The 25220-nt window shown below is 41.6% G+C and overlaps 1 protein-coding gene across 4 annotated transcripts in view; it reads left to right on the top strand.

The window, feature by feature from the left end:
- Positions 1-12794: 12794 nt before the first annotated feature.
- Positions 12795-25220, top strand: part of PAK1 (p21 (RAC1) activated kinase 1) — a 144709-nt gene continuing 132283 nt past the window's right edge. The window contains exon 1 of one of the 4 annotated variants that reach the window (XM_072725984.1): positions 12795-13277. The gene's annotated coding sequence lies outside the window, so the exon portion shown is untranslated. The remainder of the gene's footprint in view (positions 13278-25220) is intronic. The other 3 variants (XM_072725981.1, XM_072725983.1, XM_072725982.1) reach the window with 3 other exon arrangements.

The following is a 25220-nucleotide window of genomic DNA, read 5'->3' as shown; positions in this document are numbered from 1 at the left end:
CTTTCTACTAGATTTCTATAGATAAATATCTCCTACAATTTGAAGGCAGAACAAATCAGGAGCAAGGATATTGAAATGCAGCTATTCCTTCAGACATCCATCTAATATGTATCATGTATCTTTTTGAAGGCCCAAAGATGATTCAGGCAAGGAGATCCCTTCAAAGACAGGCCATACAGACGAACATAAGACTAAGACAAGATAAAGAAGGCCAAGGGCAGGGAGAAAAGTCAGCCACAGCCCCAAGGGAAAGGTGGGAGTCAGAGAGGGAGTGATAATGGGCTTTCATGAATCACCACAACCATTCTTATCAGCATTATTCAAAAAGACAGCAAACACCTACAATATTCACAGTATGCATTGCAACTCATTAGCACATCATGATACCAGTTTAAATGGTTAAGACTAGAAAATTTGGGGCCTTTTCCCTCCAGGTTTATTAATTTGCTTTTTATTGAGGTATAATTGGCATATAACATTATGTTAATTTCAGGTGTACAACATAATGATTTGATATTTGTATATATTGTGCAATGATCACCACAAAAAGTCTAGTTAACACCTGTCCCTATACATAGTTATAAAAATGTCTTTTTTCGTGTGATGAGGACTTTTTTAAAAATTTTTATTTATTTATTCATGACAGACACAGAGAGAGAGAGAGGCAGAGACACTGGCAGAGGGAAAAGCAGGCTCCATGCAGGGAGGCTGATCCCGGGTCTCCAGGATCACACCCCAGGCCGAAGGTGGCACTAAACCGCTGAGCCACCCGGGCTGCCCTGTGCGATGAGGACTTTTAAGATTTACTCTCTTAGCAAGTTTCAAATATGTAATATAGTATTATTAAGTATATAATCCTTGTACTGCGTACTATATCCCCCTGACTTCTTTATTTTATATCTAGAAGTTTCTACCTTGTGGCCTCCTTCATCTATTTTGCCACCCTATTCCCCCTGCATTTGGTTTGCTTTTTTGGTAAACTTTTCTTTTGAATAATTTCAGATTTACAGATAAGCTGCAAAGATACTTCAGAAAGTTCCTGCATATTCTTCATTCAAGTTTCCCCTAATGTTAACATCGTATAGTCATTATACATGAGCCAAAACTAAGAGATTAACATTGGTATGATATTATTAACTAAACTATTGCTTTTATTTAGATTTTACCTGTTTTTCCACTCATGTACTTTTTCTGCTCCCGGATCCAATCCAGGGTCCTATGTTGCATTTAAAAGACTAGTAAAAAGTGAAATTATGTAGAATATAATTGAAAATATCAGGGTATATTACACAGGCTAAGAATATGTACTGTTGCACGAAACTTGTCTCTATTAATATGTTAGTATTCCTTATTTAAAGTAGCAGTTTAAAAAAATGAGACACATTCTGAGAAGATACCTAAGAATTATGCATTCTTGCCATTATGGAGATTAATATTCTAGTGAAAACCGAAACATTTGCATGCAACAATGTGAACTCTAGTGCAAAATCAGAAAATGCAAAATAACACAGGACAATAGTTCTAAGAGTCAGAGAACAGAAGAAGGTAGAGATCCTTTTGTTTTCCCATACTGATGTACTGAACAGCCTCACCCTTTGGAATAGAACAGAACTGGCCCCTACACATTGCTGAGTTGGATGGAATTCTTGGATCAAACAGCTGAATGGAATGCATCACAGGATAGAATGCATCATACACAGGACCTGAGTCTAGCACTGTCCCCCTAGACTCCTCTCTTAGGCCCACCTATACCCCCAGTGAATGAATTAATGTTTGTGAAAACCGTTGGTAAATTGCAGTTGGTGTATGTGCTTTGACTAAGTCACTTTCCCTCTGGACCTCAGTTTCTTCATCTGTAAAATTGGGACATGACTCATGTCCTGGCTCCCTCAGAAAGGTGTTGAGAGAATCAAGTGGGAAAAAAGAAGAAGTGTTTCATAAATTGTTAAGGGCTATGCAGATTTACAAAAAAGTTATGATTTCAGATATGAATTTTCATCGATATTATTATTCTTTGGACAATAAACTTTTTGAGAACAATGATTATATTCTTATTAAGATATACATTATAATATACATTCTTATGAAATTATGTATATATATACATATATATAGCTTCATAATTTTAGTGCCTATCACTATGCCTGGCCCACAATAGGCCCTCATGGCAGATTCATCTATAGGAAGAGATAAGAGCCTGGGCACACCTTTCCCTCCCTGGGTTTGCAGATGTTCACACAGTTCCTACTGCATGGCTTGCTCCTCCTCCCATTAGGACAGAGTCAAACAAGATCAGCTTTATATTCTGAAAATACTGAAAGTTACAACCAAGAGAAGCAAATCTTATCCATAATACCTGGCTTTTAAAAATTATGTAAAGTAAAGCATATGAAAGTCCCCTTACCTTCACCCTTCCAATCTCTGAGTGTAAACATTATCAACAATTTTTCACATGCTTATACTGACATATATTTTTACCTCCATTTTAAAAAACAAAAACTGAAATTGTTATATAAACTACAGTAGTTGCAACTTGGTTTGTTTTGGTCATTGTTGTTTTAGATTGTTTGTTTTGCACTCAACAATGTGAAGGACATTGTTGTGAAGGACAACAATGAAGGACATCTTTTCAGGCCAATGCATAGAGATCCATTTAATTCCGTTTAGTGCCTCCATAGTATTCTGCTGTGTGAATGTATCATTACTTATTTAATCAGTCAAATATTGATGGTTATTTAGGTTGTTTCTAGATTTATGTAGTTAGAATGCTGCATTGTAATGTAATGTAATGCTACATTCATTCTTGAACTTCACGTATTTGTGCTATTTTTTTTTTTTTTGTAGGATAGATTCCTAAAAGTAGTTTTGCTGGCTCATAGTGGATACACGCTTTTAATATTATTAGATGCTGCCAAAGTACCTTATACTTCCACCAATAGTATAGGAGAGTGTCCATTTCCACACATGATAGGCATTATCAATCATTTTAGTGTTTGTTGAGTGAATATTCTCAAGCTCATCAAACTGAATGTGGCACTCAACATCCAGTCCAACTGCCTTCTGGTATATCTCCTTGTACCGGAAGCTGGAAAGACAAATCCCTTTTTTCCAGACTTGTTTCCAGTTAGTGTCCACAAATCAGATATACCCTTGTAGGACCCGAGTTTCGAACTGAATTAACTGGGGAGATGGGCAGGGCAGAGCACATGTTTATGCTGGTGTGAACTGCAGTGGAAAAGGCAGGGTTCTGGAGCAAGCAGCCTTAAGAGAGGCATTCCTGTTGTGCCTAGGCCACAGCTCCCCTGGTGTTCCCACCAGTAGGATTTGGGGAGTCACTCTTGAAAGCTCAGCCTGGAGTCTTTACTTTGAGCACTCCCAATGATTCCTCAAGCAGTTTCACACCCCAAGATAAGTGTTTTTAGGCTTATAGTATCTAGAGTGGATCCTATGAGCTTATTTCCTATTACATCCAATTGTTCAACATTGTCAAATTATTAACCTCACTGAGGCCCACCTTTCTTATTTGTAAAAAGGAGATAATAAAACCTATCATTGGGGGATCCCTGGGTGGCTCAGCGGTTTGGCGCCTGCTTTTGGCCCAGGGCACGATCCTGTAGTCCCGGGATCGAGTCCCACGTCGGGCTCCCGGCATGGAGCCTGCCTCTCCCTCTGCCTGTGACTCTGCCTCTCTCTCTCTATGTCTGTCATAAATAAATAAAGTCTTTGAAAAAAAATAAAAATAAAATAAAACTTATCATGGGGATGTCGTGAGGGTTAAGTGGAATGATGCCTTCAGAGTGACTGACTCCTTCTGGGTCCAACAAGGCTTGTGAGTAATGGGTCCTTTCCTCTTCCTTCTTTTTAAGCTCACTTATCCTAGAAGACCCAGCGCAAATGTAATCTCCTAATACCCCTGGGGAGACAGAATCGCTGTCTTCTCTGGGCTCCCACTACATTTAGTTAACTCCTTTTACTGGTCATAAAATGTTATACTGTGATTCACTCATATATGCATTTGTCTTCACAACTAGCTTTGGAGCTCTTTGAGGGCAGAGGTGTTTCGTGACTCATCTCTATTTCTAAGGCCTGACACACAGCAGGGGATGAGTAAAATGTGTTGGTTGAAGGAATTAGCCCTCATTCTTCCTCACTGAACTCCTCAGTTTCCCACTCCTCTTCGGACCAGTCCCCCTTCATGTCCCCATTGTTATCTTAGACAGGATCACCTAGCCACAAGAAAGAGGAAGCCTTTTAAGCCAGCTCAGGCCAAGGCAGGTATATCTGTTAAGCTTTAGGTGAAGGAAACAGAAATGAACTCTAGCTATTCTAAGTAGAAAAACATTTAAAGAGACATGAGGTACTTACGAAGTTGTTGCAAATTTAGGAGAATGGAGTTGTAGGCTGGAATCACTACCAGAACAATATTGCCAAATGGACTTGCTGGTGGAGCTGCCACCTCTCACACAATTAGCGAGGTGGAGCATCAGAAACCCACCAAATGAACTACTGAATTTCAAGAATACACAATAGCTGCAACTGATCAGGCTGCTGCTGTTGCTGTCATGACCATGATCCTAGATACCCACAAAGTTAGTGGCTGGCCACTGAGATACAGCTATAGGAAACCCCAGCTTCCGTGCCCGTTCTTTCCAGCAGGAGCAGCCAAAGCAATAGGAAAATGATCTCTGCCTCGCTCCTGCCTTCCCATGCTCTCATGAGTGCCTCTAACTGGTAGAGCCTTCTTTCCCACCCCTTCTGCTTTGTTTTCTATTGCTCAGTAACAAATGACCACAAAGTTACTGGCTTAAAAAATATATGCTTATTATCTCAGTTTCTGTGGGTCAGGAGTCTGGGAATGACTTAGATAGGTCCTTTACTCCAGGTCTGACAAGTCTACAATCATTGTGTTGATGGGTTCCTTTATTATCAGAGACTTCCAAGCCCCCTCAAGTCACTGGCAGAATTCATATCCTTTTACTGTACTTATGGTGGTATGCTTTTTATTTTTTATTTTTTTAATATATTTTTAAATTTTTATTTATGATAGTCACACACACACACACACACACACACACACACACACACAGAGTGAGGCAGAGACACAGAGGGAGAAGCAGGCTCCATGCACCGGGAGCCCGACGTGGGATTCGATCCCGAGTCTCCAGGATCGCGCCCTGGGTCAAAGGCAGGCGCTAAACCGCTGCGCCCAGAGATCCCGTGGTGTGCTTTTTAAAGGCCAGAAGGAGACTGAGAGTGAGTTTCCTTGGAGTCTTTTTTAAAAAATATTTTAAGTAATTTCTACATCCAATGTGGGGTTCAAACTCACAACCACAAGATCAAGAGTCACATGCTCTACTGATGGAGCCAGCCAGATACCCCTGGTTAGAGTTATATATACTGAGAGCACCAAGGAACAGTGACAGTCCATAGTAATGAGCTCATCTAGTGCTTTTTTTTTTTTTTAAGGATTTTATTTAGTTGTGAGAGTGAGTGTGTAAACGTATGAGAGAGAGAGAGAGAGCACGAGTGAGCATGAACGGGCAGAGTGAGAGGCTGAGGGAGAAGCAGACTCCGTACTGAGAAGGGAGCCCGAATGGGGGCTCAATCCCAGGCCCTGAGATCATGACCTGAGCCAAAGGCAGGCGCTTAACTGACTGAGCCACCCGGGCATCCCTCATCTACTGCTTAGATCTTGGTTTCTAAATACAATTTTTCAATGAAAGGAATCAGAACTCTTTGGAGAGAGCCTGATTTGGGGGTTGGGTCAAAGAAAGTACAAGAAGTACCTAGAACACCTTGGGCCAAAAAGCAAAGAAGTGCTCAGAGAATGATGGGGACATGTCAAAAGAACACTGAATGGTACAATTATTTTGGAAAAGTCTAGCAATTATTTATTTATTTATATTTAAGTAATCTCTATACTCAACTTCAGGCTTAAACTCATGACCCTAAGATCAAGAGTCGAATGTTCTTCTGACTAAGCCAGCCAGGCACCCAACAGTTTAACAATTCTTATAGAGTTAAATATATGCTGACCCTGCAACCCATTTCACACCCAAGAGAAATGAAAACATATATCCATACAAAGACTTGTACATGAATGACTCTAGTAGCTTTATTTATGTTAGCCCCAAAATTGAAATGTCCATCAACAGTACTGGCTGACACATGAAACAGTATGGATGATCTCAAAGACATTATGCATAATTTTTTTAAAAGTACATATTGCATGGCTCCATTTATATGAAATTCTAGAACAGACAAAATTAATTTATAGTACTAGTAAGCAGAACACTGATGGCCATGGAGGTAGGGATTGACTGCAAAGGGGCATAAGGAAACATTCTGGGTCAGAAGGGGTGTGGTGAGGGATCCCTGGGTGGCTCAGTGGTTTAGCCCCTGCCTTCGGCCCAGGGTGTGATCCTGGAGTCCTGGTACGAGTCTCACATCAGGCTCCCTGCATGGAGCCTGCTTCTCCCTCTGCCTGTGTCTCTGCCTCTCTCTGTGTCTCTCATGAATGAATAAATAAAATATTAAAAAAAAAAAGAAGAAGAAGAAGGGGTGTGGTGGTGGTAACAAGGGCTATACATTTGTCATAACTTACCAAGGTAAACACTTAAAATAGGTATATTTTTATTATATGTAGATTATACCTTGATAAAGTTGATTTTAAAAATTGAGCAAAATGAGGGTGCCTGGGTGGCTCAGTTGGTTAACTGTCTGGCTCTCAGTTTCAGCTCAGGTCATGATCTTGAGGTAACGAGATTCATCCCTGTGTTGGGTTCTGCTCTCAGGGAGAGTCTCCTTGGGATTCTCTCTCTCCCTCTCCATCTGCCCCTCCCCCAACTTGTGCATGCTCACGCATGCTCTCTCACTTTCAAAATAAATAAATAAAATCTTTTTAGGGATCCCTGGGTGGCGCAGTGGTTTAGCGCCTGTCTTTGGCCCAGGGCGCGATCCTGGAGATGCGGGATCGAATCCCACGTCGGGCTCCCGGTGCGTGGAGCCCGCTTCTCCCTCTGCCTATGTCTCTGCCTCTCTCTCTCTCTCTCTGTGACTATCATAAATAAAAAAAAAATAAAATAAAAATAAAAAAAAGCACTCTGAAAAAAAAATTGAGCAAAGTAGGGTGCCTGGCAGACTCATTTGGAAGAACATGTGACTCTTGATATTGGGGTCGAGTTCAAGCCCCATGATGGGTATAGAGATTACTTTAAAAAATAAATAAATAAACCTTAAAAAATTAAGCAAAAGATCTGAACTGGTATTTCATAAAAGAGAATATCCAAATGACCAATAAACTTATGAACAGGTTTTCAACCTTATTAGTAATCAAAGGAGTGCCAATTAAAGTAACAATACAATACCACTACACACTCATTTGAATGATTGAAATAACAAAGATTTGATAGCATCAAGTATTGGCGGGGATGTGAGATAACTGGAACACTCATACACTGCTAGTGGGAATGTAAATTGGTTCAATTATTTTGGAAAATAATTTTGGCATTATCTCCTAAAGCGGATTTGATAATGTGAACCTATAAATGAAACATGCTTAGTTTGTCAGTAGACATCTCTGGTACCTGTCACAATTCCTTAGCCCACCTCTGATTTCAGCCACAATTGTTATAGATGGTCCAACTCTCTTCCTGCTGCTCACATGTGACCTCAAGTATATACCTCACATTTTTCCTTTTTCTGTCCCAGGATCTTCTCCAATATCCACAGTTGCTTGCTAGACCTGCAAGCAAAGCCACAGAATTCAAGGGAGTCAACAGTTCTGAGGACAATCCTCACTCAAAGAGAGATGGAAGCCATTGGAGAAAAGCTCTTATCTTTCAGGTGGTCTATTTCAGGAGGTATTCTTTATGTTTCTCTGAGGTTCTGGCAGAAGTAAGACCCTCAATAACACACTCTACATTGACTTTCCCTTTTCCTTATTTCATTCCTGTCTCTTAAGGTCACCTCCCAAATAAACTACCTGCACCCAAACTCAGGCTCAGTTTTTTTGGAAACCTAAACTTGGGTAGATGATACGAGGAGTGACCCCAGAGTGAACACTCTCAGGATAGAATTATGGAACTGAGTTACTTGCTGATCAGATGGCAACAAGGACTCAATGGTTGGTGATGGCTCCTGATATTCTATGCTGTCATGACTCAGCTCTTCATCTGTGGGAAGTACAAACAGAAAAATTATGCAGAATGCATAATTATGCAGTAGCTCTAGTATAGGGATTCTCAACACTAAAAAAAAAAAAAAAAAAAATCACCCTCCTAAGGAGAAAAAAATTAAATTAAATTAAATTAAAAGATCCCCAGGTGGGAGAATGTACAAAAGGGGTAAAAGTGGTCTAAGGGTACAAACTTAGAGTTACAAGATAAAGTCCTGAGGATGTAATGTATAGCATGGTGACCATAGTTAACAATACTATTTTGTATATTTGAAAGTTGCTAAGAGAATAGATCTTGAAAGTTCTCATAACAAGAAAAAATTTATAACTATTTGTGGTAATAGATGTTAACTTATATGGTGGCATTTACTTCACAATATATACATGTACCAAATCATTGTAATACCTAAGATTTTTTATCCCACCTTAGAACAAATTCTTGCATTGAATTACTAAACTGTACACTTGAAACTAGTATTACACTATATATTAACTAATTGGAATTTAAATAAAAACTTTAAAACAAAGAACAAATTTTCACATCACTGGGGGAGATATTGGCCCTAATTGGGAATGCATGCTCTAGCTCTTGAATGGTATAGGGTAATGCTAATTATAATTTCAAGGAGTTGGCTGGATTTATTTTATTAACTATCTTAAAAGTCTTAAAGAAAGGGGCACTTGACTTGCTCAGTCAGTATAGCATGTGACTCTTGATCTCAGGGTTGTGAGATCAAGCCCCGTGTTGGGCATAGAGTTTAGTAAAAAAAAAAAAAAAAAGTTTATTTAAAAAAAAGCCTTAGGGTGCCTGGGTGGCTCAGTTGGTTAAGCATCCAACTCTTGATTTTGGCTCAGGTCATGATCTCAGAGTTGTGAGATTGGGCTCCATACTGGGCATGGAGCCTGTTTAAGAGTCTCTTTTTCGGGATCCCTGGGTGGCACAGCGGTTTAGCGCCTGCCTTTGGCCCAGGGCGCAATCCTGGAGACCCGGGATCGAATCCCACGTCGGGCTCCCGGTGCATGGAGCCTGCTTCTCCCTCTGCCTGTGTCTCTGCCTCTCTCTCTCTCTCCCTCCCTCTCTCTCTCTGTGTGACTATCATAAATAAATAAATAAAAAACCCCAAAAAACTAAAGAGTCTCTTTTTCTTCCTCTTCCTCTGCTCATCCCTGCTTTAAATCAATCAATCAATCAATCAATCAATCAATAAATCTCAGTTAAAAAAAAAAAAGGCCTTGAAGAAAGGGAATTTCAGGATCAGATCATCCATCCACCTGTCAATTCAGGACATGGTATGAACTCCAGAAGACCTCCATGAAAGATTTTTAAAGAACCCTCTTCTGTTGAGCAGACGCTGAAAAATCAGGCTCAGAACATAACATTTAGGGTGGCAGCGATCCTTTGAATGTTCTCTTATGCTAACGTGAGTGTTCCTATAGGTAAGGAGTGGGACCCTGAGGCCTGAGAGAGACACTTGAGTAGATGCAACTAAGAACCTTGCATCTCTAGCAAGTAGTCCCCTCCAATTGTTAGCATAGAGCAAACACCCTTGATTTTTTTTTTTAAAAATATTATATTTATTCATGAGAGACACACACACACACAGAGAGAGAGAGAGAGAGAGAGGCAGAGACAGGCAGAGGGAGAAGCAGGCTCCATGCAGGGAGCCTGATGTGGGACTCGATCCCGGGACTTCAGGATCACGCCTTGGGCTGATGGCAGGTGCTAAACCACTGAGCCACCCAGGGATCCCGATACCCTTGATGTTTAAAAAGATTTTATTTGAAAGAGAGAGAGAGAGAGAGTGCAAGAGGGAGGTGGGACAGAGAGAGAGGGAGAAGCAGACTCCCAGCTGAGCAGGGAGCTCAACTCTGGGCTTGATCCCAAGACCCTGAGATGATGACCTGAGCTGAAGTTAGACATTTAACTGACTGAGCCACCCAGGCACCTTAGTCATCCTTAATTTGACACTATTAGTTTCCTATTATTGTTGTAACAAATGTAGTGGTCTAAAACAACACACACTCATTATTATACAGTTCTGTGGTTCAGAAATCCAAAATGGGTGTCATTGGACTAAAATCAAGGTGTCAACAGGGCTCCATTCCTTTCTGGAGGCTCTGAGGAAGGATCTGTTTTTTCGCCTTTTCTGGTGTTCAGAGTTTTTATTCTTTAGCTGGTATCTTTATTCCTCTGTATTCAAAGGGTGGCTTCTCACATCGAATCACCTCTCACATCTGACTTCCTCTGTAGGTGAATCTACTTCTTCCTCAGACTTCCACCTCCCTCTTCAAAGCCCCTCCCCCCTTCACTTTTAAGGACCTTTGTGTTTACATTGCATTCACCTAGATAATCCAGAATAACCTCCTCCCCTCAAGATCCTTAACCACAAAAATCCCTTTTGTCATGGAAGGTAATATATTTATAGGCTCTTGGGATTAGAATATGAACATTTTGGGGGAGCCATTATTCTGCCCACCACAGAGACCAAGCGAAAACCATTTAGATTAGAATTAATTTGGTAGATTATGACCTTGGGTTAAGTTAACCCCTCTGCACCTCAGTTTCCTCAACAATAAAATGGAGGAAGGGAATAATAGTACTCTATCTCACAGGGTTATTGGAGGCTTAAAGGAGACAGTACTTAGAACAGTATCTGGCACATAGTGAGCAGTATGTGAACACTTATTAAATACATTTTTTTATTAAATACATTTTTATAACATATTTATTCTATGTGTCAAGCACCGTTTTAGATACTGGGAATAAGGATAGTATGGATAGGAGGGGATCCCTGGGTGGCGCAGCGGTTTGGCGCCTGCCTTTGGCCCAGGGCGCGATCCTGGAGACCCGGGATCGAATCCCACGTCGGGCTCCCGGTGCATGGAGCCTGCTTCTCCCTCTGCCTGTGCCTCTGGCTCTGTCTCTGCCTGTGTCTTTGGCTCTGTCTCTCCTTCTATCTCTCAAGAAAAAAAAAAAAAAAAAAAAGGATAGTATGGATAGGAATATGAGTTGCATTCAAGGAGCTCAGAAAGTTAGACAAATACAATTTGCATGTAGAGACTGCTACATGCCACAAAAGGCATGAAAATACCATAGGATTACAACATTGCAAGGCTTTTAAGAAATATTAGAAAATATTAGTGGAGTGAATACATGAACATGACATCTGAGCTGGGTTTTGTAGAATGAATAGGTGTTGGCCAGTGAGATTAAAGATAGAAGGGCTCAGAGACATGAAGAAACCTGCACTGAAAGAACATTAAATAGCATTTCAGTGTGGCTGGAACAAAAGATATTCTATGTGAGAGGAAGCTAGAAAGGCTGGTGTAAGCACCAAGGTTGTACAGTGCCAAGTTAACGAGTTTGGACTTCATCCTGAAAGAAACAAAAACCTTTCAGAGTGTTTAAACAGGGGAAAGCATCATTAGATTTGTGGTTTTAAAAGCTTTCTCTATCACCAGCAAGAATGGATTGAATTTGAAGACTGAAAGCTGCTCCAATGGATCAGGTGATGGTAAGTGAAGAGAAAGGCAAGAGCTTGAGAAATATTTAGGAGACTCTACAGAGTCTTCTAAAGTTGGCGGCTGACTTGATAAGGGTGTTGATGGAGTAAGAATGGGGGCTACGTCCTGGTTTCTGGCATAGTGGATTGGGTGATGGTGGTTTATTCACCGAGACCAGAAAGTAACAGGAGTAGTAAGTTTGGGGGAGATGATAATAGGTTGCAGTTCCTATTATGGTAAAACAGACACAGAGAGATGGAGTTAAGGATGCACCAGCACTATTTATTAAGCAGAAACTGTGGCTTGGAAACGTTAAGGTCTCAACACTAAAGATAGTGTCGCTGCGAACTGAAGCAAGACAATCTGATTCCAGACCCTTCTTCGTCAGTAATGTCTCAGTTCTGCACATCTGGAATCTGAGATACAGTGGGGTATGCAAGTGATGCTGTCCAGGAGGTATTAGGAAATACAGAATCTGAGCTCAGAGGAAAGGTCTGGGTTGAACGTAGCCTGCGAGGTAAGAGAAAAATGGGAAAGGAAACCCACTGTATCAGCTCACAAGGTCTCCCAACCCCGCGCCTCTCCCCACGAAAAAACAAGCAGTAGAACAAACGTCTGGCTTTGAGGTCGCAGGATATGTAGTGGCTTTCAAATTTAGCTCTTGACAGTGAGCTAGCAGATGCGGTTGGTGCTCTTTAACCTGAAGAGGACCACAAAACTATGGGGTTAGTTAGCCGTCTTTTTGGACCGTAGGCTACGCACACCACTGACGCCGCAACAAATCATCCCCCAAACCAGAACCTTCCTGGCCGCGCGCGAAGACGTCTGCGGCAGAAGAGGCTGCAGGGCGAGAGCAGAGACCGGGAGCAGTGACATCACGCGGTGCCGGGTGATCCCCCAGCCTCTGGCGTCATGCGCCGATGACGTCACCCGGCGCTCGCCCTCCCCCACGCCCGGGTTGGCCTCCTCACGTGGGTCGGGCAGCGCTCCCCGCCCCCTCCCACCTGCGGGAGGCGGGGCGGGGCGGGCCGGGCTCGGCGGGCGGGGGCCGGTGGGGAGGCGCTGGGGCCGGGCCGGCGGCGTACAATAGCGCCGCCGCGGGCGAGCGGGGGGCGGGGGCGGGGGCGGGCGGCCGGGCCTCGGCTGCAGCTGGAGCGCGAGGTGCCTGCGGCACGGCAGACGCCCCCTCACGGCTTCCCACACAGCCCGCCTCCCGCCTCCTCGCGGTCTCCCTCGCCGCCCTGCGGTCCTGCTTCCCAGACGCTTTCCCCTCAGACTCTTACCCCTCTTTCCCCGGGTCCCGCGCTCTCAGGAGCCCCCAGAGCTCTGTGCCCCCACCTCACGCCCCCGCCCCTCACGGCGCCCCTCCCCCCGCGGCCTCTCCGCCTCGGGCGCCCTCGCCGACCCCCGCCCGGTCCTGAGGGGAGTCCCCGGCACGCGCAGGGCGGGGGAGGCGCCGGGTGCGCGGCGGCGGCGGCGGCGGCGGCGGGAGGGAGAAAGTGAGGCGGCCCCTCGCGCACACTCGCGCGCTCACTCCCCGGCGCGACCGCCGCCACCGGGGCGGAGGAGGAGGAGCGGAGCCGAGCGAGCGCCGAAGGTGAGAGCCGGCTCCCGCGCGGCCCCTGGCGCCGCCGGCTGCGGGGCGCGGGCGCGGGGGCGCGGGGGCGGGGGCGGCGCGGGTGGGGGCCGCGGCCATTCATTGCTCGCGGCGGGCCGGGGCGCCAGGTAAGGTGCGGCGCGGCCACCGCTCTCGGCGGACCAACAAAGGCCCCCTGAGCGCTGCCCGGCGGCCGCGGCTCTCAGCAGCTGGGCCGGGGTGGTCGTGGCGCTGGGGTACCCGAGGCTGGGCCGCGGCGGGGGAGGGGCCGGGCCCGCAGGTCTGGGGCGGGGAGCCGCCTCCCTCGCGAACTTTGCGGTCCTCAGGCGCTAACCCGGCGGGCCACCGGCGAGCCTCGCAAAGCGGCGTCCGACTCATCCTGCTGGGGGGGAAAAAATCCTCCCGTCCAGGCCGGGGGAATCACCTCTCGGCTTCACCTCCTTGAAAATCCTGCTGGATCTGCTGCGCTCACGCGGCCCCTCCCCCACCCCGGGAATACTGACTTGCGGAGTTAGAAACCAACGAGGAAAAGGGATTTATAGTTACTCTACGTTCAGTTCTCCATTTCGAAAGGCACGATTATGATGGGCTTTGGTGTCGTGAATGTTTAAGCGGCAAACACTGCTGCGAGTAGTTTGGAGGAATACTTGAGAAGTTTTTGGTATTTATGAGCGTCGGGAGCAAAGTGCTTTTTGTTTGTTAAACTGCTTGGATAACTGTCTGAGACTTTTTCTCCCAAGAATGAAAGGTGAAGGGGAAGTTTAGTACTATGGTGACCTATAAAAATTCAAATTCATTAGTCTAGCCCATATTCTATCTTACTTATTTTTAAAGATTTTTTTATTCAGGAGAGACACAGAGAGAGAGGCAGAGCCACAGGCTGAGGGAGAAGCAGGCTCCCCGCGGGGAGCCTGACTGGGGGACTTGATCCCGGGACCCCAGGAGCGCGACGTGAGCGGAAAGCAGATGCTCAACCACTGAGGCACCCAGGCGCCCCTAGCCCGTATTTTAAAACTTGTTCCTGAGAATGACCTTTCATTTTGCCTGCTGTGACTTTGTCAGAAGAAAACAGGAATCAACAGATGCCTCATTGGTCTTACCTTGTGGCTTCACCTTCATACTTTGTGACCTTGAGCATCTCACTTCCAACCTTAAAATTCCAGGACTTTTTGAGCTCTAGAAATCCGCAGGTATCAAGCAGGTACTCCAGCTTTGAAGAGTCCGCTGAATAATCCCACCGCCTGCTTCATCACCCCACCCTCCCCTGGTCTTTGCTGGTATCCACCTTCGAACTCCTTTCAGGCAAAACTTCTCATTGGGGCCCCCAGAGACCTGGCAAGATTTTTATGGCACTTGTAACATTTTTAGTTCCTATTTGGGAAATCCTATATCAGATGCATGTGAAATCCACCTCACTTCAACTGGAAACTCTGCTTCTCAAAAGAGTTTTGGCAACATGAACCCTGAAGCTTGTTTATATCTTTACCTATATGAGATCATGGGGTTATTACAATTACAATTTGCTTAGTCAGTCATTCATTTACCCAACATTAATGGAGTTTAGAAAGCTACTATGTTTTGGGTCTCCTAACAAAAACAAAAAACAAAAAACACTTTTCTCCCAACACTCATAAATACCAAAAACTTCTCAAGTATTCCTCCAAAATACTTGCAGCAATGTTTGCTGCTTAAACATTCAAGACAGTAAAGGCCGTCATAATCATGCCTTTCCAAATGGAGAATTGAACATAAAGGGGGATTCAGAGTCTATTAAGGCATTCTCTGTTTTCAGAGAGCTCAAAGTCTAGTGGGTGAGGTAGACATGTAAACAATGAAGGCTTGCCCTAATCTCTGGGGGACTCCAGTTGTACAAGGAGGAGTGTGCAGTAATTGAGGCTGCTGGACCTGTTTTACAAGTCTTGTCCTGGCTAAAGTGAGTCTTGTGGGGAAGGTGATGACCTGCCTCTCATCCATAAGATAGCACTAGATGGAAAGCTTATTCAGTTCAATTAAATATACATTTACTAAGCACACCTTATGAGGCTTGGAGAAAGCGATTTGTGAAAGAAGGGCCCTGTGTATTCAGAGAGATCTTTATAAAATTATATCCCATCACATCATTTCTCCCTCCCTCCCAACTACCCATTGCCTAAAGATAAATTTTTAAAAAGATTTTATTTATTTATTCATGAGAGACAGAGAGGCAGAGACATAGGCAGAGGGAGAAGCACACTCCCTGCAGTGAGCCCAATGGAGGACTCCATCCTTCTCAGACCCCCAGAATCACGACCTGAGCCAAAGGCAGATGCTCAACTACTGAGTCACCCAGGTGCCTCTAAAGATAAAATTTTAAGCTCTTTAGCATAAATAAGAAGCTCTCAGATCAACTACTGCTTACCTTTGCAGCCTCGCTTTCTATATAACTCCTCTGCCATACTGTTTCTCATCTCTCCTTTTGCCTGGTGCTATTCTTTCCAGTGGAAATCCTGGCCTTCCACCTACTACCTTCCTGGAAGAGTGCTTGTTGGACCTCTGGGAAGCAGTTCCTTAGTTAGTCCTCCTATTACTTTGATAGAATTGGTTGCTTTTTATCTTCTGGCTCATAATATGTACCAGTCTCAAAGTTCTCTATAGTACTCTATTGTAATTATCTGAGTTTTTTTTTCCCCTATTAATGTGTGAATTTCTTGAGGCCAGGCAGGATCTGTTTAATTTTAGTGACTAACAGAGTTCCTGGCACTGAATATGTTTTTGAAATGAATGAATGAATACATAAAGAAGCAAATCAAGGGGATCCCTGGGTGGCGCAGCGGTTTGGCGCCTGCCTTTGGCCCAGGGCGCGATCCTGGAGACCCGGGATCGAATCCCACATCGGGCTCCCGGTGCATGGAGCCTGCTTCTCCCTCTGCCTGTGTCTCTGCCTCTCTCTCTCTCTCTGTGTGACTATCATAAATAAATAAAAATTAAAAAAAAAAGAAGAAGCAAATCAAGACCCCTGGGATAGAGGCTTCCTAATCTTTTGGGTTAGAACAATTAGCTCCAAGTGTGGCCCCTATACTAACAGCATCAAAGTAATCTGGGAATTTGATAGAATTGCAAATTACTTTTTCCATCCCGGACCTACAGATGAAAAACTCTGGGGTTGGGGCCTCCAAACCTGTGCTTTATAACAAGCCTCCAGGTGATTCTGACACTTGTTAAAGTTTGAAAACCACTGCGTTAGATGATCTGTTTTTGATAAGACCAGCTCCTTGCCAGCTCCCTCCCACTCTTTCCTTTTGTACTCTCTCTCCCACTCCCTTCTTTTTCTTCCTTAGCACTTACTGCTTGATGCTCCATTTCATCTGTCTGTCACATATCTTTTGCCACTAGATTGGAAGCTTCCTGAGAGCGTTCTGTTTTGTTTACTACTTTATTCCCAGTGCCTAGAGTAGTGATTGCATATAGCAGGCTCTCAAATATTTGTTGAATAAAAAATATAAGAGGATTTAGTCCTGTTTACAGCCAGCTGTTACACTGGGTTTTTTTCAAGAATAGTTCTCAGAATGAAGAGGAACCACACTCCAATATGCAAATCCAAGTGGATTCTAACATTTTTGGGGATTTATTTTAGCGCTTTTCTTTCATTTTACATCTGTCCTTCTCCACCAAAGCCTGCAGTATTTTTCAACTATAGTTCCTTTTTTTTTTTTTTTTTTTTTTACCCCCAGCTATAGTTCTTTAAGCCAAGACCTGAAAACTGCTGTTGAAATATCTCGGGCTGGGATTGTTTCTTGGGAATTTACAACCGGTTTTGCAAATCTACATGAGCACCCTAATTTTTGAGTCTTTTGACTTGAAACTGTCTCTTCCGGGCCTTCTGTGGTTTTTGTCTTTCTCTAGTGATACTTAAAGCTGTACAAGGGCCTGTTTGACTCCACACAAAGGTTTCTCTTCCTTATGAAGCTCTTTTTTTTTTCCTTATGAAGCTCTTAAAATATTTTGTTTCTTTCACTTTCCTATTAGCCCTAAGATACCATATCCAGTTTTCTCTGTTCCTAACTTCCCTTCGAGAGATTGGCTTCATTTGTTCATTTATTTATCAACATTTACTGGGTCTTTATCTACCATGTACAAGGCCCCATGATGGGACAGGATGTTCAAGTATATGTAGGATGCAGTTCAAGTCCTCAAGGTGTTGAAGATATTACAACATGGTATGATAAATGCCGAAATGAAGGGATAAAATAGAGGGGTAAAAAAGTGATGTATACTCATGAAGACAGGAGAAATTTGTCTTTCTAAATTTTTTTGTCAGTTTAGAAATAATTCATCAAATAAGTATCATTTTGATAAGCAGACTGTTAGAAACATTTTAATTAAGAGATCAGTGGCTTTGTTGGGGAAAATGAAAAAAATCAAGGTGGGATCAATAGTTGCTAATTTGAGACAATTTTCAATTCCATTGTTGCTGGTTTTAATGAACTTTCCCCCCCTTTTTGTCTTTCTAAATCATAACCAGAGAGTAGGGAAAAATAACTTTTTTTTTTAATTTTGGAAAGAGGAAGCTTAAGATTTTCAAAAGCACATACTATTTCATAGATATCATTTTAATTCCTAAGGACTAATGTAATTTGGGGTGGGAGGAGTGGTCAGGGAACCTTAGTCTCTCATTATTATATGATCTTATGGAAATAATTTTAGCTCTGTGCATTTTGTCCAACTGTAAAATGGAGATAGTAACAATTGCTATGACTAGCTTAAAGCAACTAAATAAAATATTGAATATAAAGGAACTGGAGAGTGTAATTTGTTAGCAGTTGTTATAAACTTTTATTGAACACTTGTTATGTACCATTTTGTGAGTTTTCTCCAATCTTCAAAATAAGTGTGTAAGATGATTGCTAGTATTTCTGTTTAATGGAAAAGGAGGTTGAGGCTCAGATTGGCAAAGGGAACTTGTTCAAGGTTTTGCTGAAAGTAAGTGCGTAGACCTCCATTCCAGTTCAGATTCACCTGATACCATCAATTATGTATTATGTTCCTTACCCAGGCTGCTTTAATTTTTCTGTATAGAGAATCTAGGAATATTTTGCAAGTATATTGCTTTGAGAGTTAAAATAATTTTTTTTCCTCATTTAGCCTGCTCTCTTTTTTTGTGCACAGAAAGATTAGTGAAGACAGATTTACATGCATTTACATTTATCATTCATACAGGGAAAGAATAACATCTTTCCCTGGTGTTTTTTGTATAATCTTCACAACAGCCTTGTGAGATAGGTATTTCCTTTTTACGGGTTAGGAGACTGGATTATAGAAGTCTTGGTTTGCTCAAAGGCACATCATTAAGCAATGATTGCAATATAGCAATGACTAAATATTGGTTTAAGACTACAGTTTTTGGATCTCAGTGCAGTACTTCACTTTTGCCACTATATCATATTGCCTTTTAAGCTATCAAACTAAACTTTGGAGCATGAAAAATGTTTTTAGATTGCTTCCTAATCCCTTTAGCCTTTTCCCCCTAAGAAAATCCTGACTGAAGTCCAGAGTTTGAACTAAAAAAAAATAAATTGCTAACTATGTCAGATGGTCATGAAATTGCAGACTCACAAGATGACACTGTACTACTGAAGCTGAGAGATCAGACTTTATCCAGTGTTCTGTGTCATTACTGCCTGAATATTCATTTTGCTTTGCTATCATACATTTATTAACATCATGTCATATGTTTTGTGTTAAGCTTTATCTTTCTTAAGTAATTTTCTCCACCATTCTATCCTAGTCTTTGATTCAGGGGAAATGATCTATGTGCTAGGATATTCCAGATTATCCCCTAAGAATAGTGTGAAATAAGTCTAGAAAGAACCAGAAGTTCATTGATTCCTCATTAATATGACTTTGATATTATTTCTCTAAAGTTGATCTAAGTCTTAGTTACAAGTCTGTTATGTCTTGGCTCTTATTCATGGAGTCAGGGTGAAGTAATCTGCATGAAGAATTGGGAAGTTCATTCCTGTTTAAGGGACTTTCTTACTTCACTTTTCTACTTCCAGCCCTTTCCACTGTCCCTTGCAGGCTGTGTAAGTACCAAGTAAGGCTGGCAAGAACACTTTCCTTCTTTACAAGATCTGCCTTTTTGAATCTTCCGGGAGTGATAAATGACAGTGATAGAATATGTGTGACTTCCATTCTCATCTGCCTACCTGTTTCTTTAAGGCCCAACTTTCCTTATTCGCTCCTTGATTTCCACAAAGCTGGAATTCATGTCTTTCTCATTTGAACCATTGTTCCCTTATACTTTGAATGTTGCTACAATATCGTCTGTCACTTTCTAAGGAAGGAGATAGATGTAGAAGGGAGAGCATTAAACTTGAAGTTAGGCAATGACCTATTTGAACACTTACTTAATTATCTATTTCTTAGTTTGGAAAATAGAAATAATACCTAACTCAGAGCTGTGAAGATTCAATTAATAATACATTGAAAACGAATATTGTATAACTGAAACTAATATAACACTGTATGTTAACTATACTGGATTAAAAAAGTAATATGTGTAGAAATGAATTGTTTTGTATGTTAAGCTATGTAAGTGTTAGGTAGAATTGTTGTAATTTAATGACCTCAATTATTTAAAGCAGTGTTTTTGAATTTTGGTTATACACTTGAACTACTTGTGAAGATGTAAAAAAAAAAAAAATTACTGTTGCCTGGGTTCTAAAGTCTACTTATTCAAAATCTCTTGAAATCTCTATTTTAGAAGATTTATAGAATTCTGATATGCAGCCAAGATTGAGAAGTATTGCTTTATATTGTAGTATTTTGCATAAAAGTCTTAGGTACCTACCATATGAAAACTAATGTTTTAATTGTCATTTAAATTTCATTTGCTAAACACATATTAAGCATCAGGCATTGTCAGGGGCTCTGAAGAAATAGATGAATCATATCTGGTCTTTACCCTTAAGCTAATAGCTGAGAAACAGACATGTCCATAGACAGTTATGAGACCAAAATGATACAGGCTTATGCTATGTAAAGACAGAAGAAAGGCATCTACTCCACCTGCAATGGGGATGGCCTGGCAAGCCTTCTTAATGTGACAGCTAAATTGTGTTCTGAGAGATGAACAGGGGTTAACCAAACACAGTTGGGGAGGGATGGGAGGAGAGCAGAGAGGAAGAACCTTCCTGAAAGAGCAGTATGAGAACTAGAAGGCTTGACAACATGCTTGGGGAACCCTGAGTATTTTAGTACACTTACAGGATACAAGGTGGGGAATTACCGGTAAGACAGGAAGACCAGGCCTAGGTGGTAAAGGGCCTCTAGTGTACAAAGTATTTTCACTAATATTATCTCACTTTATTCTTTCAACAACTCTGTGGATTAGCTAGGACAGGTATTATTTTATTTCCATATTAAAGAGTAGGAAACAGGTTAATTGAATTGCCGAGGCTATGTATAGCAGCACAGCTATGATTTGAAGTCAGATTCTTTAGACTTTTGAGAATACAGAAGAATAAAAGAAAAAAGGAAAAAAAAAAAAAAACCCAAGCCAATAAACCTAGCAGTTTCATTGTGGAAATGTAATCAGTAGTATTATTTATTCATGAGAGACACACAGAGAGAGATAGAGACATAGGCAGAGGAAGAAGCCATCTCCCTGTGGGGAGCCTGGCGCAGGACTTGGTCCCAGAACCCTGGGACCATGACCTGAGCCAAAGGCAGATGCTCAACCACTGAGCCATCCAGATGCCCCTCTTTTAATGTTTTTAAAAAATGAGTTTGGGTTGGTGATCTCTCTGTTTCTCAGCCACCTGCTTCTCCCAATGTCATTGTTTATTGGGGATAAATGAGATCAGGAACAAATCAACATCATCAGCCTCATTATAACTGACTATCCACAAGTTTGGAAATTGCAGTCTTTAATCCATATCATCTATCTCCAAATCTAGTGTTGGCCCCTCATTTGGGTGTTGCTTTGACCAGTGGCACTTCCTTCATTTTCCCCTGACTTCTAAAAAATTCCTGGTTTCTTGGGGAATGTAAAAGATATTTACTGCTTGTTTTCTTTCTAAAAATCGTTTTTTTTTTTTTTTTTTTTTTTTTTTTTTTTTTAAAGAAAGAGAACATGCACTTGTGTGAGCAAGCGGGGTAGGGGGAATGGGGTGGAGATGGGAGAGGGGCAGAGGGAGAGGGAGAAAGAATTTTAATCAGGCTCCATGCTCAGCACTGAGCCCCACTTGGGGATTAGTCTGATGACCCTGAGATCATTACCTGAGCCAAAGTCAAGAGTCGGGTACTTAATGGATGGAGCCACTTGGGCACCCCCAATATCATGTTTCTAACTATTGCTGCTTGCCAGAGAATTGTCAGAAGTTGACTGTTTTGTAAACGTCCCAGACTACGTAGAAATGGCAAAATACACATACTTTCAATTGCATACAAGCTCATTACGTCTCTGCAGTGCATCTATTTATCAATTCCTTAATTAGTCTACAAATATTTATTGGTTGCTTCCTGTGTGCCAAACATTGTGATCAGTACTCAGAATACAATCCTAAACAATACAGAAATGATCCTTTTCCTTGCTCTTATAAAGCTTACATTCCAGAGGGGAATACAGAGAAAAGCATTAAATGTACAAATAAATAGTTGCAGGTTTTGATAAGTCCTGCAAAAGAAATAAAGGACTAATGTAGAGAATTTTGGAGTGATGAAGGAGAAGGCCTCATTGAGGGGATGATGCTTTTAAACTAAGATATGTAAGATAAATAGAAATTAACCATTTAGAGAATAGGGTGTAGAGCATGTCAGGCAGAGAGAACATTTTAAAATGTACAAAGACCCTGAAAGTAGGTAAAAGTTTAGAGCTATGTTGCTCAAGATGGTAACCACTAGACGGTATGGGTACTGAACACTTGAAATGTGTCTGGTTCAAATAGAGGTGTGCTATAAGTATAATATATTAGATTTTGAAGGTTTAGTGCTGAAAAAAATAATTTAATATAGCTAATTTTTTATGTTTACTATATATTGAAACATTTTGGATAAATTGGGTTAAGATAGATTTTCAAATTAATTTCACCTGCTTTTTTTTTTTTTAGCTTTTAAAAACATAGCTAGGGACGCCTGGGTGGCTCAGCAGTTGAGCGTCTGCCTTCGGCCCAGGGCTGATCCTGGGGACCCGGGATCGAGTCCTGCATCGGGCTCCCTGCATGGAGCCTGCTTCTCCTTCTGCCTGTGTCTCTGCCTGCCTCTCTCTCTGTGTCTCTCATGAATAAATAAATAAAATCTTTAAAACCAAAAACCAAAAAACCAAAACCAAAACAAAAAAAAACCCCCAAAAAACCATAGCTACTGGAAAATTTAAGATTACATATGTATGTGGTTTGTGTTAATGGCTCATATTATATATATATATATATATATTTTTTTTTTTTTTTTAAGATTTTATTTATTTAGAGGCAGAGACATAGGCAGAGGGAGAAGCAGTCTCCATGCAGGGAGCCCGACGTGGGACTCAATCCTGGGACTCCAGGACCATGCCCTGGGCCCGAGGCAGGCACCAAACTGCGTCGCCACTCAGGGATCCACTCATATTATGTTTCTATTAGCTCGGGTTTAGCTCAACGTAGGAACTAAAAAAAAAGCCATTATGGCTGGTGCACATGGAACAAGAGTGAATGGTACTTGATAAAGTTGGTGTGGTAGGAAGAGACCTTTCAAAATGCTGCCCTATGCAATATCCTGTTTAATTCTGAGAGACTGAGAAAGGATTTTTATTTATATTTTTTTATTATTATTTTTTAAATTTAATTTTATTTATTTATGATAGGCACACAGTGAGAGAGAGAGAGAGAGGCAGAGACATAGGCAGAGGGAGAAGCAGGCTCCATGCACCGGGAGCCTGACGTGGGATTCGATCCCGAGTCTCCAGGATTGCACCCCGGGCCAAAGGCAGGCGCCAAACCGCTGTGCCACCCAGGGATCCCTGAGAAAGGATTTTTAAATCAGATTTTATAGACAAAGACAATTAGTGCCCGAGAGCCACTACCCACCCATATAGTGCCACCACTTTTAGTATAGTATCTTTTTTTTTGCATAGTATCTTGAGTGTAGAATATACTCTATCACTGTCAGCTAGAACAAACAAGCAAATAAATATTGATGGATAAATTGATTAAGTGGTTTTGAGGCTACCTCTTGGTGTCTATAATATCTAAGTAGATCTCTTGGTCAAAGATGAAATTTTCATTACCAAAAAATATCCTTCCTTGTAGGTTGACTCCTCTTGAAACTATTTCACAGTATACTTTCAACTTTTTTGTGTGTTTAAAAATTATACTATTAAGGGAGTATGTGCAGTGAGTACCCATATATTCATTATTTAGATTCTGTAATATTTTGTTGTATTTGAATATCTGTCCATCCCTTAAACCATTCATCAATCCATTTTATTTTGAAGCCATTCCAAATAAATTGCAGACACCAATGCACTTCACTCTTAAACACCAGCATTTGTATCAATTATAAAGAACCATACTCTTACCCATTACACTATGGCATTATTTGAATAATATCTATCTGCTGTACCAGACACTAAGCTGCACAGAATTATTTCTATTTAACGCATGGCACCCTAAAGAGTGAGTTTTAATATAGTACCCTTTTCCTTAAAATAAAAATTATCTTTTTCTGCTCACCATTGTATTCATAGTTCCTAAAATAGAGTAGCCACTCAATAAATATGTTTTGTTTGAAATCAAACTGAGGTCCATATGACTTCTTTACTGAGAGCATTTGTTTTTTCTCAAGTTCAATAAACATACAAGAATCCTTTCAGTGCGTGGTGTTGGGAGAATACAGGAGAAAAGAAACCTTAGTGTGCTAAATATTTAGCTACCCAGTATGAATATCTCTGATCTGAGTCAAAGTTGAATGCATGCCCTGATGCTAGTAGCTAGCTAAGGGTGTGGGAAATTTTTAAGCTGATCAAGTTGAGCATTGGCTGCTTTGCCATTCTGTTCTTTCTTCATACCACTTGAATTGAAGAATTCTATGTTACTGAAAAATGGCATTGAATTGAGGCCCTTGAGGCATACTTGCCTTCCAGAGAGTCCATTCTTTTTTTTTTTTTTTTTTAAAGATTTTATTTATTTATTCATGAGAGAGAGACAGAGAGAGGCAGAGACACTGGCAGACACAGGCAGAGGGAGAAGCAGGCTCTAGGGTCACGTCCTGGGCCAAAGGTAGGAGCCAAACTGCTGAGCCACCCAGGGATCCCGAGTCCATTCTTTATAGTAATATCCAAGGCAACATTTCAAAATTGGCAGTTTCCTTTTAGATTATTAGTTTTTTTTTAAGTGCTACAAAATTTTGATAAGGCTTAACAATAATGCTACTAACTCTCTTCCATTGAAAATAATAGCCCTGGGATCCCTGGGTGGCGCAGCGGTTTGGCACCTGCCTTTGGCCCAGGGCAGCGATCCTGGAGACCCGGGATCGAATCCCACATCGGGCTCCTGGTGCATGGAGCCTGCTTCTCCCTCTGCCTGTGTCTCTGCCTCTCTCTCTCTCTCTCTCTGTGTGTGACTATCATAAATAATAAATTAAAAAAAAGAAGAAAAAAAAAAAAAATAATAGCCCTATTTCACAACATTTAAATTCATAAATTAAAAATTCACTCAGGATTCCATTCTCTAACGAATAAACACTTTTGTTTCTTTTTTTCCTTCCATATAAACATACATGTTTACATAGTTGTAATCACAATGTAGCCTAAATTTGTTGTTTGCCCTTTTTTCTTGACCTATAAACATTTCCCTATGTTATTTCTTAGTACTTGTAAGATTTTAGATGATCTTCCATAATTTGCCTTAAGCATTGAAACAGTCAGTGTTCTGTAAGAGAAACAGAACCAGTAGAATTCTTTTTTTGTGGGGAAGCCTCAGATTTGCT

Source organism: Vulpes vulpes, chromosome 11 (assembly GCF_048418805.1).
Source record: "Vulpes vulpes isolate BD-2025 chromosome 11, VulVul3, whole genome shotgun sequence".
Classification (NCBI taxonomy): domain Eukaryota; kingdom Metazoa; phylum Chordata; class Mammalia; order Carnivora; family Canidae; genus Vulpes; species Vulpes vulpes.
Note: the sequence above shows the minus strand (reverse complement) of the source record. Positions and strands in the feature narration are given on the sequence as shown.